This window comes from Haemaphysalis longicornis, unplaced genomic scaffold (genome assembly GCF_048455015.1).
Source record: "Haemaphysalis longicornis isolate Haplotype H1 unplaced genomic scaffold, Haemaphysalis longicornis Haplotype H1 scaffold_2, whole genome shotgun sequence".
In the NCBI taxonomy this organism is placed as follows: Eukaryota; Metazoa; Arthropoda; class Arachnida; order Ixodida; family Ixodidae; genus Haemaphysalis; species Haemaphysalis longicornis.
In genome coordinates this window covers 31,231,544-31,241,221 of record NW_027526295.1, presented here as the reverse complement: position 1 = coordinate 31,241,221, position 9,678 = coordinate 31,231,544, and positions in this window count along the sequence as shown.

Genomic DNA, 9,678 nt, shown 5'->3' with positions numbered 1-9,678 from the left:
CGTCCCGCTTCTACTGATGATTCTGCTTTACTCCATTTCTAAAAACACTGCACCCCACCATCATAATGGGACACGTTTCTTGATATTTACATTAAAGCAGTGCGGCACCCTGTTATTGAAAACTATCGAGAGCACAGATGCTTCCGCACAATATATACAAATATTCTTTATCTTCTCACTGTGACGTCACTGCTGGTTGCGCTGCCGACCGACAATGCGCGCATGGTCGCTTGCGGTGTGCCTCAAAACGAAAATTTCATAGATGTCTCTTAAATTCCAGCAGCTATGAATTGTGAAAATATTTGGAATTCATTTTTAATGGGTCGTTCAAGCATACAAAATTGAGCAAGGACAATGGCAGTTTCTCTTCACAGCCCCTTTAAGGCCAAACTTTGTTCTCCTGCTGAATCGTGTTTCGTGACGTCTGAGATTATGTATCCAGGGCAAGTCTTTAAGCGAACATTAGTAGGCTAAGGCTGCAGGGTACTGTAGACATCCTTTTTTACTTCCAGACCTCGTAGGTTGCACCAGAATACCACTCGGGACAACTGTCCGCATTCGATCGGGGTCTGACCAGTTTTGCACCTGGTTTATTTCTGTTACAGTTAACAGTAATAGTTTCGTGAAACATTGGGTAGGTGTGGCAAACAGGGTCATGTAAATCAATGTCACTTCGTTGTGCAGCTATAACCAGCATAGTATATGCAGTACAGGCTGGTGCTTTTACGTTTACATGTACTAGAAGCACCATTGCGTATTGAACGCATTGTGCTTGTTACAGCTGCAGACCGCAGTCCGGCGCTTTGGGGTTGTCTCACTTGACACTTACCAGTTGGCATAAGCGACATTGACTTACATGACCCTGTTTATCGAGCATATTCAATGTTTCACGAAACGATTCTGTTAACCGCAACAAAAATAAACCACGTACAAATCCATTAAAAACAGAGTGAGTGTGGACAGCGCGGTTTTGTAGCTTCCATCGTTGAACCCCACCATTCTTACTGCTATAAAAATATGCATTTAATTTAAGTGTAATAAGCTCATTGTGCAAGTTTTCAGCCTGGCCTAACTTGTGTTTGCTTTTTGCGGCCTCAGCTAATCACACAGCTGCCCATAATACGTTATATGCTCTAGTGCTGAAAATGAGCTAGTGGGTCGCATAACCATTCGTTTTTCCTACTTACATAGCTTATGTGACTGAAGTTTCTGAAGGCCTCTACGGGTCGTTTGAATACTGGAAAAGAGGGGTTACTGAATACGCTGGCTTCTCATTCAAATACGTTTTGAGTGTGCTGATTTTGATGTGTACACATGTCCCAAGCATCAACTACGTGCCATGTGTAGCAAAATGTGTGGTTAACCTTTTACTGTCGTTTTCTCACATTCTTATTTGCTTAGTTGTGTGCAGCCGTTGAAGATAATGGAATTACATGTGATGCAAAGAAATGTTATACTGGAACCTCTTTATTGTTTTTTCAGGATGTCTTTGTTATAACTGGGTTCGCTTTCTCACGACTCTGCTGTAGAGTAGAAAGAGGAGTGCTATAACTGGGTTCGCTTTCTCACGACTCTGCTGTAGAGTAGAAAGAGGAGTGCAACCTTGTCAAGCTGTCTACTACACTGCAGATTTTTTCCATCACTTCCTTTTTTTCTATTTATGGCGGAGAGAAAGTTTTAACTGATAAATTTAGTTTTAAATTTAAATTTGTCTGGAGTTGCTAATTGCTCTTGTGTTTTTTCGTTTCTCTTGTTAGGTGATGCGACGGAACAAGGCAGACGATTCAGTTTGTAAAAAATAAATTGTATGTATTTGTGTTCAACCCAACACGTGTCAAAAACTTTTGCAGACAGAGCTACGGGCTTTGCCTACTTGCATTCATATGGTGAACGTGCATGATAAAATATACTGGGCTCGCATGGAAGGCCTGTATGTTTTTAACACCTGGTCACTCAAGCCGTTGTGCAACTACGATTTATACATACCCGAGATCGGACACCTTACATTTTAGTAGCGGAATCGTTGTTTGGACAGAACGGGTGCTTTCCGTAAAATTTCAGGTTACCAAGTTTCTGTTAGCAGAAAACGGACACCTAATATTTTAGCGTGGACGGAAGTTCCGTAATAGGGTCACAGAGTCCGTACTACAGACTGCCCGTTTTCGAAATCACGGGAAGTGGTCGGCAATACGTTACCTCCGGGTTGTTCCGTAAACTAGAGAATTTTTTTTACAGTGTACAATAGAGCGGAATCTGGCGCTAGCGTCTATGCGGCTCACATCAAGGCCGTCGTGTCGTCATGGACCGCCATTACATCATGCACTCGTCCCAGTTTCTTCATTGGTTTGGAATGAAACGTTCTGGCGACCGCAAATATAAACAAAGTCCTAAGAAAACGCGAAGAATAGTGTGCAATTATATAAGTGAAAAATAAAAAAGGCTGTTTTAAAATTAAGGAAAAATGAAGTAGGAAGTAAAGCGTATTTTTGCCGGGGCGGTTGTGCCTACTAATGTGCAGACCAAGCTGGGAGTTAACAACGTTAATATTTTGTGGGAAACTTATTAGAGACTATTTATTAGGACTTTTATTAAGTTTACCATTATTTCTAATAATACGTTGCTTGACGAGCTTAGAAATGTTTTTGAGCATGCCTGTGAAAACGTCGGCTTCGTGGCGAACCGGTGAACCGATTATCAGCTACAGTTGGACAAAACTTGCTGCAGAGCGAGTTGGTTCGTACTTGAAAAAAAAGTAAACGTGGCGTTAAGCAGTCGTGGGCAAATACAAGATATGGACGGCCGTAGGCGCCCGTGTCTGTCGTACCTTGTCTTCGTTGAAGTACGTTTAGTTTCTTTTTTTCGTCATCTACAAAATTCGCGGCGGCATATTACCCGCTCAGTCATACGTCCTTCGACTGCGGCAAGACCAACCTTAGGTACGATCACGCACTGCCTGCTGTTTCACCGAACACGGCTACCACAAAACAGGGAGAATTTCGGCTTCCTCGTAGCTCGCAGGCGTGTTAATGCACAGCGAAACAAGCAAATACCAAACACCGCCTAATAATCCAGTTGTCATGCCCGACCTAAGTCAAAAGCGGTGGTCTTCCCATAACTCCCAACGACGACGTAGATCCCCAGGCGCAGTTTCCTCTCTAGTATACGTACTAAAGACCTCTGTGCATGTGGATGAAGGGAATGCTAAAGGCGACGCTCGGCGGTGCCTCAATGACCATCACAACACCGCGGCATAAAGCGAGAAAATCTGCTGCGTGGGAGTAAAAAAGACGCGCATGCGCCCCGCGCCGGGCTCGACAGAAGGCGCCGGGCCTCCAGAGTGGGCATCGGTGGCTTTTGAGACGCTCTCGCGTGGTCTCGAATGTTAAGTCCTCTGTACGTGTAGGAATTTTGCATGAGTGTTCTGTGTCCTGTGTTTGTAGTGTAAGGTTTTGTGTGTATTATACAATTACCTTTCTGTGAAAAGCAGAACAAAAGTTTCAGGATTAAGTAGCCCAAAAAAGACTATTCTCTTCAAAACAAACGGTGCATGGCCTCTTCAGTATCGCGTGCTGCCGCTGATGGTGTCGCTCGCTCGATGAGACTGCGCTGCTTTTGCAGGTCCGAGCTGCATTCCCCCTTCTCGGGATTGGGGAAAATACAGGAGCAGGGTGTTGAGGGCACAGGAAGACGAGGTGGGCACTGGTGGCAGGAACGTGACATTCCGGGCTGTTATACGCGATGCGTGAGAGGGAGATGTCGGAGGGGATGGTGGAGTCATGCCACAGATGAACCTCAATTCAACGAAGTCACCGGGACCCTTAAAAAATTTCGTTAAATTGTGAACTTCATAAAATCAAGAGAACGACAAATTTATTGCCTCAAGAAAACGCTTGTGATTTTCGCCTGCGTGCCCTCAGCAGCGTGAGCATACTCTTCACGTAGCTGGCCAGTAAAGTTAAAACGTCCTCGACACTGTCGTGTGCCTCAGTGTCGAGGACCGCCTCAGACGGTCGACGGTCGAGGACCGCCTCAGACGGTCGACGGCGTGCATCACCTGGCTTAGTATGGGCACGGGAACTTCGACAGTAACCGAATCATTCGCATCTTCGGATCATTCGCTTATGGCGTCAGTCCACCGCCCCCCCCCCTCTTTCTTTCCAGACATAACTGATCCTCCTTTGTAACATATATTCAAGTGGACATGCGCCAATCGGATGTCCACCTGAAGAGCACTTGTTTTAACAGCCGAGCTGTTCAGGCTAACACAAATCTGTGCGGCGGAAACAGAAAACCCCAAGCGCACGTCACCGCGTGACCTGAACCGTCTGCCGCAACTGCGCGAAGGTCGTGCCCGCCTTCCTGTAAAAAAAAAATACCAAATGCACCGAGCGCGTGCATCGCGACGACCGCCCGGCGTCGTGCAGGCTTGCGTGTGGGCTGAGCGCCACATGAGGAGGTCCCGCTTTCGTCGTCGTCGTCGTCGTGCAGCAACCGCGGTTCGCCGTGGGTCCACCGCGTCGAAGATTATGACGACAAATCTGTGAAGCCATCATTTCACAGCCCACACGTAGATACGGCCACCGGACCGGCTGACGAAGGAGTGGAGGTCCACCAAGGCGAGGACGCCCTACGAGAGAATTTGCTCTTCGCGGCTGCGCCGTTGGAAGACGACGCCGAAAAGGATGGCGACGACTGCTACTGAATTCAACAGTGTACTTAATTTAATGGTCTTTGGCTTGCAGTGCCGTCTAAAATGGCTTTGCCCTGCTGGGTTCCGGCTGCTCCGTCTCTCTCGGCTGCCGGTGTCAGTGTGGGGAGAAGCTAGGTCGACCCCCCGCTTTGCTGTCTCTCCAGCCATGCGCCCCTAGTGCGAGCTGCAGCAATTTTTCTGCTCTTTGTCAATTCTGTGTGCTCTTTTTGTTAGCAATTTCAGTTCTTTTTTCCTTCATCCGTTCTTTTCCCATCATCGTATGTTTATCAATAAGGGCATCCAATTGCTCGGTACACGTGCTCACTTGGAGCAAGGAGGAAGAAGAAGAAGAAGCAGGCGAAGAGAAGATGGATGCAGGGGTAAGCGACAGTCGCTCGAAGCCTGGAACTCCCAACGATTCCAGTGGAGGCGGCCAACAAGTCCTGGACACAGCTCACCGCCGCTGGTCCCTGCAGCGCCTTGGGCACACCGTCATCAGCCAACTCGCTGGGGAGGAATCAGATGATCCCAGGAACGAGGAGGTGAGGGCGTCATCCCTCCCTCTCTCTCTCCTAACATCAATTGTGCACGGATTCTCGCCAGAGACTGTGTGGTACGTTCTGGTATAAATAAAGTATCTGCCAATTGGAAGAAAGCTACGGAAAGAGGAGGGGGGGGGGGGTGAGGGGGGCTAGCTGCTCTGTGTTAGCGCACCAAAGTAGTTCCTGATAAATTGGTTTCGGTTGCAGTGACGATACGCATTTCCTACAGCTCATTTCTTCGCATGAGTTCCTTGGTTGAGTGCACCGAACCACGATCAGCAAGCATGCAGGCACATTGGCGTCTCCTTCCCTACGCTTCATTTGTTTCTCAACCCAAGCCAACGCTTGGGTTAAGAAACAAATGAAGCGAGTTAGCTTATGTTTATCGACCCACGCCAACTCATTCCTACATAATACATTATAAAATGTCAGATACCGCCCAACCCTGCATCGTCCAGAAATGACGTAAATTTTGCAGCGCTCCCGTTTTGAGGGCATGCTATGATATGTACGTTTTTCTGGGTATGGCAACTGGGCAGCACCATGGGCATGTGTGGTGAGCTCAAATAGCGCGGGAGCGTCAAAACAAAATACAGCCCGCATGCACTACGGCGCGAAGTGCAATGTTGACTGCGTTTAAAGGTGAAACTGTCGCACCGCTGCAGTTTTTTCAGTGGTAGTGTATATTATCCCGGCAACAGTGAGAATTACCGTCAGAAATTTCTAACGGCAGTCGCCTCTCATTGGCTAAGCCCGCTAAGCGGAGGTTCTATGCGATAAATATTCCCTAATAAGCCGTGTCAAAGCGCTCCCCTGTGGCGTGTGGTATAGTACTGGTTTTAAACGAGAAGGCTTAGGTTCCAGTTCACCATTGCGATGATTTTTTTAGCTTTCAGACTTTTTGGGTCATCGTGATTTTGTTAAGTTTTTTCTTACTTTGGTTTTAACTATATCAAGAGATCGACGCACAGGACTTCTAGAATGGGTTCAATTACGTTTCGTATGTGTTTAGAGGTATGAAGGATGTCGTTGGGCTGGGTTAGATTAGGTTTGTTGCAGTTGGACTGGATTTGGGTAGGTTATGATGTGTTCGGTAGGTTACGCTAGGTACGGTGAAGGTATGTTGTGTTTCGTTACGTTGGAACGTAATATTATTCAGCAAATTTTAGGCCAGCTAGTTTTTGTGAAAACTGCCGTGAGAATATCCCGGAGGTAATTCTCACGGCTGCCGTGAGATTAGACGCATCCTTTGGCCTTTGTCATTCCTTAACTTTAGGTAATGTCCTAGTGGCGAAACGAAGGGCCCGTAAAGCAGTGTCTTACACATTGGAAACACAATTGTTTATGGTAGTTATTGGATTTATTATCTTCTGCGGGCCATTTTTAGAGGCCCGTAAATTTTTTTCTAAACGTCGTGCTTATAGACACTTTTTAAATTTTCGAAACGCTCGAAGTCTTGTATATAACTGTGATGAACCTCGATATTTTCCGGCTGCAAATCCGTCGTGGGAGAGGGAAAACCACACGTAAGGTTAGAATGAGGGCTTTAATGGAGTTGGCGCGGTATCAGCGCGAGGGCATGTCACCGCTCCGCCGGTGCTGATGAGACTGATGATGGTGCCGCGCCGTCCGCTACAGCTAAGAATGAGGAGGTCCAACAATAGTCAATCAAGTATGGAGTCGTTGGACACGGCGCCAAGACGCCAACAAACACGAATAATGACTGCAAAATTCCTGTCACAAGCTCTTCTAATACACGATTTACAAATACATACGCATCTACTAATGGGAGAGGTCCAAAGAATGCTTACTGACGTGCAAGAGAGAGAGAATAATTGGGCATCCATAAATAAAATTTCCCCAACTAGTTCAAGGGGCCGTGCAGTCAAAATACAAGTTTGTTTTATTCGAAAGGTTCGGTGTTTTTATAGCCCCCGGCGCTTTCCTGGCACCGAACGATTCACCGCGAAATTAAACAATTCCAACCGTACTTATGAGTCATTACCCTCCAGCTGAATCGTGTATTTCGTGACTTCTGCGATGTCGTACTTAGTGAAGCACAGTATGCCGACTAAAGCTGCGGCAAACTGCGGAACGCCTTATTTGCTGGCAGTCTTCCTATAGTCGGTAACAACTTAACTACGGCAATATCTGTAGCACTCCGTCGAAGCGACGAACCCGATGTCAACGGGGATGTGAACGCGCATTTTGAAACCAGATTGCGCTTAATGCGTAACATCGTCTTCTCTTTCACAACTATGTTGTCTTTTAAGAGTCGCTGCAGGAATTTAAAAGCAGAATAAGTGCGAGAAATCACGAAAAAGACTCGCGTCGGGTTCAAAATGCCCGCAGTAAGGCACGTTTTGTGGCGCGTGGAGTAACTGCCGGCTGCAGTGATGAGGCGCAGGAGGAACTACTGTTGTCGGTCTTAAGTTATCCCCCAGTATAGGGACCGGGCAGCTGGGCGGGTGGCGCCACCAGTCGGCGCTCCCCTCGTCAGTGGAATGAGCCGGTGCATTGGACTACACAGCCTGCCATTGTTTTTGTCTTGCTTGCTTTGGTGCTTTGTATGTTTTGATGGCGTTGTGAGAAGACATGTGAGATGAAACGAAGTCTAGATAGATGTGTTGGGTTCTTAGATGCAGTAATGACTACGTAAACTTGTCGGACGCGTGTAAAGTTGGGTATCGGCTGCAATGGCATGAGCGCTTTTTGCAACGATCTGCGCTTGGCTCCACCCGTTCTGAGTACGAATAAAACTACTATTATTAGTATTATTTTCTTCTCAAAATGCAATGACGGCTACGCAAACGTATTGGATGCTTGTAAGGTTGGGGAAGGGCTACATTGACACGAGCGCTTTTTCCAGCGCTCTGCGCCTGGCTCCGCGCTATCTGAATAGGAATAAAACTATTAGCAATATTAGAATTCATTTCTACCACTTTAAATTATCTTCACTGGTTTCAATGACTACGGTTTCCATGCCAGCCTTAGCACTGATATACCTCGATACGTGTGCTTTCAATAGAAAGGGACCTGCATACGAGATAGATTACCGTGTAGCCGTAGAAATGTTGCGGTAGTTTACACTTTCTGCAACCGTGAGCTTTGTACCTTCGGTTTTGGTGAGCGACACTGTGACAGCATGGGAGCCTGAAAGACGAAGTGGAAATTCCACGTTTGTGGTGGTCATTTTATCAAGAGCCAAAGTTATTCACCAATTCAACCGCCCAAGCTACAAACCACCCCTCCTCCGCTTACCGTACCCGCCGCGGTGGCTCAGTGGCTAAGGCGTTGTGCTGCTGAGCACGAGGTTGCGGGTTCGATTCCCGGCCGCCGCGGCCGCTTTTCTGGTGGAGGCGAAAAGCAAAAACGCCCGTGTGCACGACATTTCGGCGCACGTTAAAGATCCCCAGGTGGTCAAAATTAATCGGGAGCCCTCCACTACGGCACGCCTCACCATCTGCGTTGCGTCGGCGCGTTAAATCCTGCAATCAATCAATCAATCAATCAATCAATCAATCAATCCTCCGCTTACCGTTTTCCCACCTGCGTAGAATAAAGGCTGGCACCGATAGTTAAAAAATGTGGCAGCGTTAACGTCAGCCGGTGTTTTTTAATGCTTAAGTATTCTTGACAGAGTACCTAAAAAATCGTGTAATGCCTGGAGAAGACACCAAAAACATGCGATTAGTTGCCTCAAATATGGGTGCATGAGCCCGAGTCCTCCACCACAGACACAATTCCGACACGCTGGAAAAAGTTTAGATTTGGAGAGGGGGCATGTCAGTTCAAAATTAAACAGCAAAATCATCTAGCCCTCCGTCTAATGATTATGATGGTTGAACACAAAGCTTTGTTCGTCTGAAATCGAATGGGAAATGGTCAAAGTCAAAGGCGCTGCGATCAAAAGACCAAACTGCGTGCTGGTCAAATTCGACGCTTAACTAGTCAAAGTTTAAATCCAGAAGGCAACCAAGAAAACACATACGATAGAGCTTTGCGATAAACCATGATCGTCGTTAGACGGAGGTGTGCATGATTTTTCAAGCGTAGGTGGCAGCTGGCAAACCGACCGCAGCATTCAGTTGTGAAGCTGAGTACAGGTTTCGGGCACCCCCCTGTCTTGCGTCCTTCAGCCACGCAGGAATTGGTTTTTGAAAAACCATTTACAACTAGCCAGCAACCATTGCAATTCTTATAAATCAATGCTTCTCCACGACAAGCAATAACCTTTCTACTATCATGCGGTATTTATTCTATCAGCGATTCTAGAAGACTGTAGTGAGAGCATTTTTGTGAAATTAAACACGTTTCAGCCGTAGCTAATGAAGTTACGGAAGCGTCGTCCATCACAATTTCTGTTTTGAAGTAAATCTTAGAAGGCACCACCCAACTTTGTCTTTCGCTTGTGCACGACGTCGACGCCGTTTCGTCATCAACTGC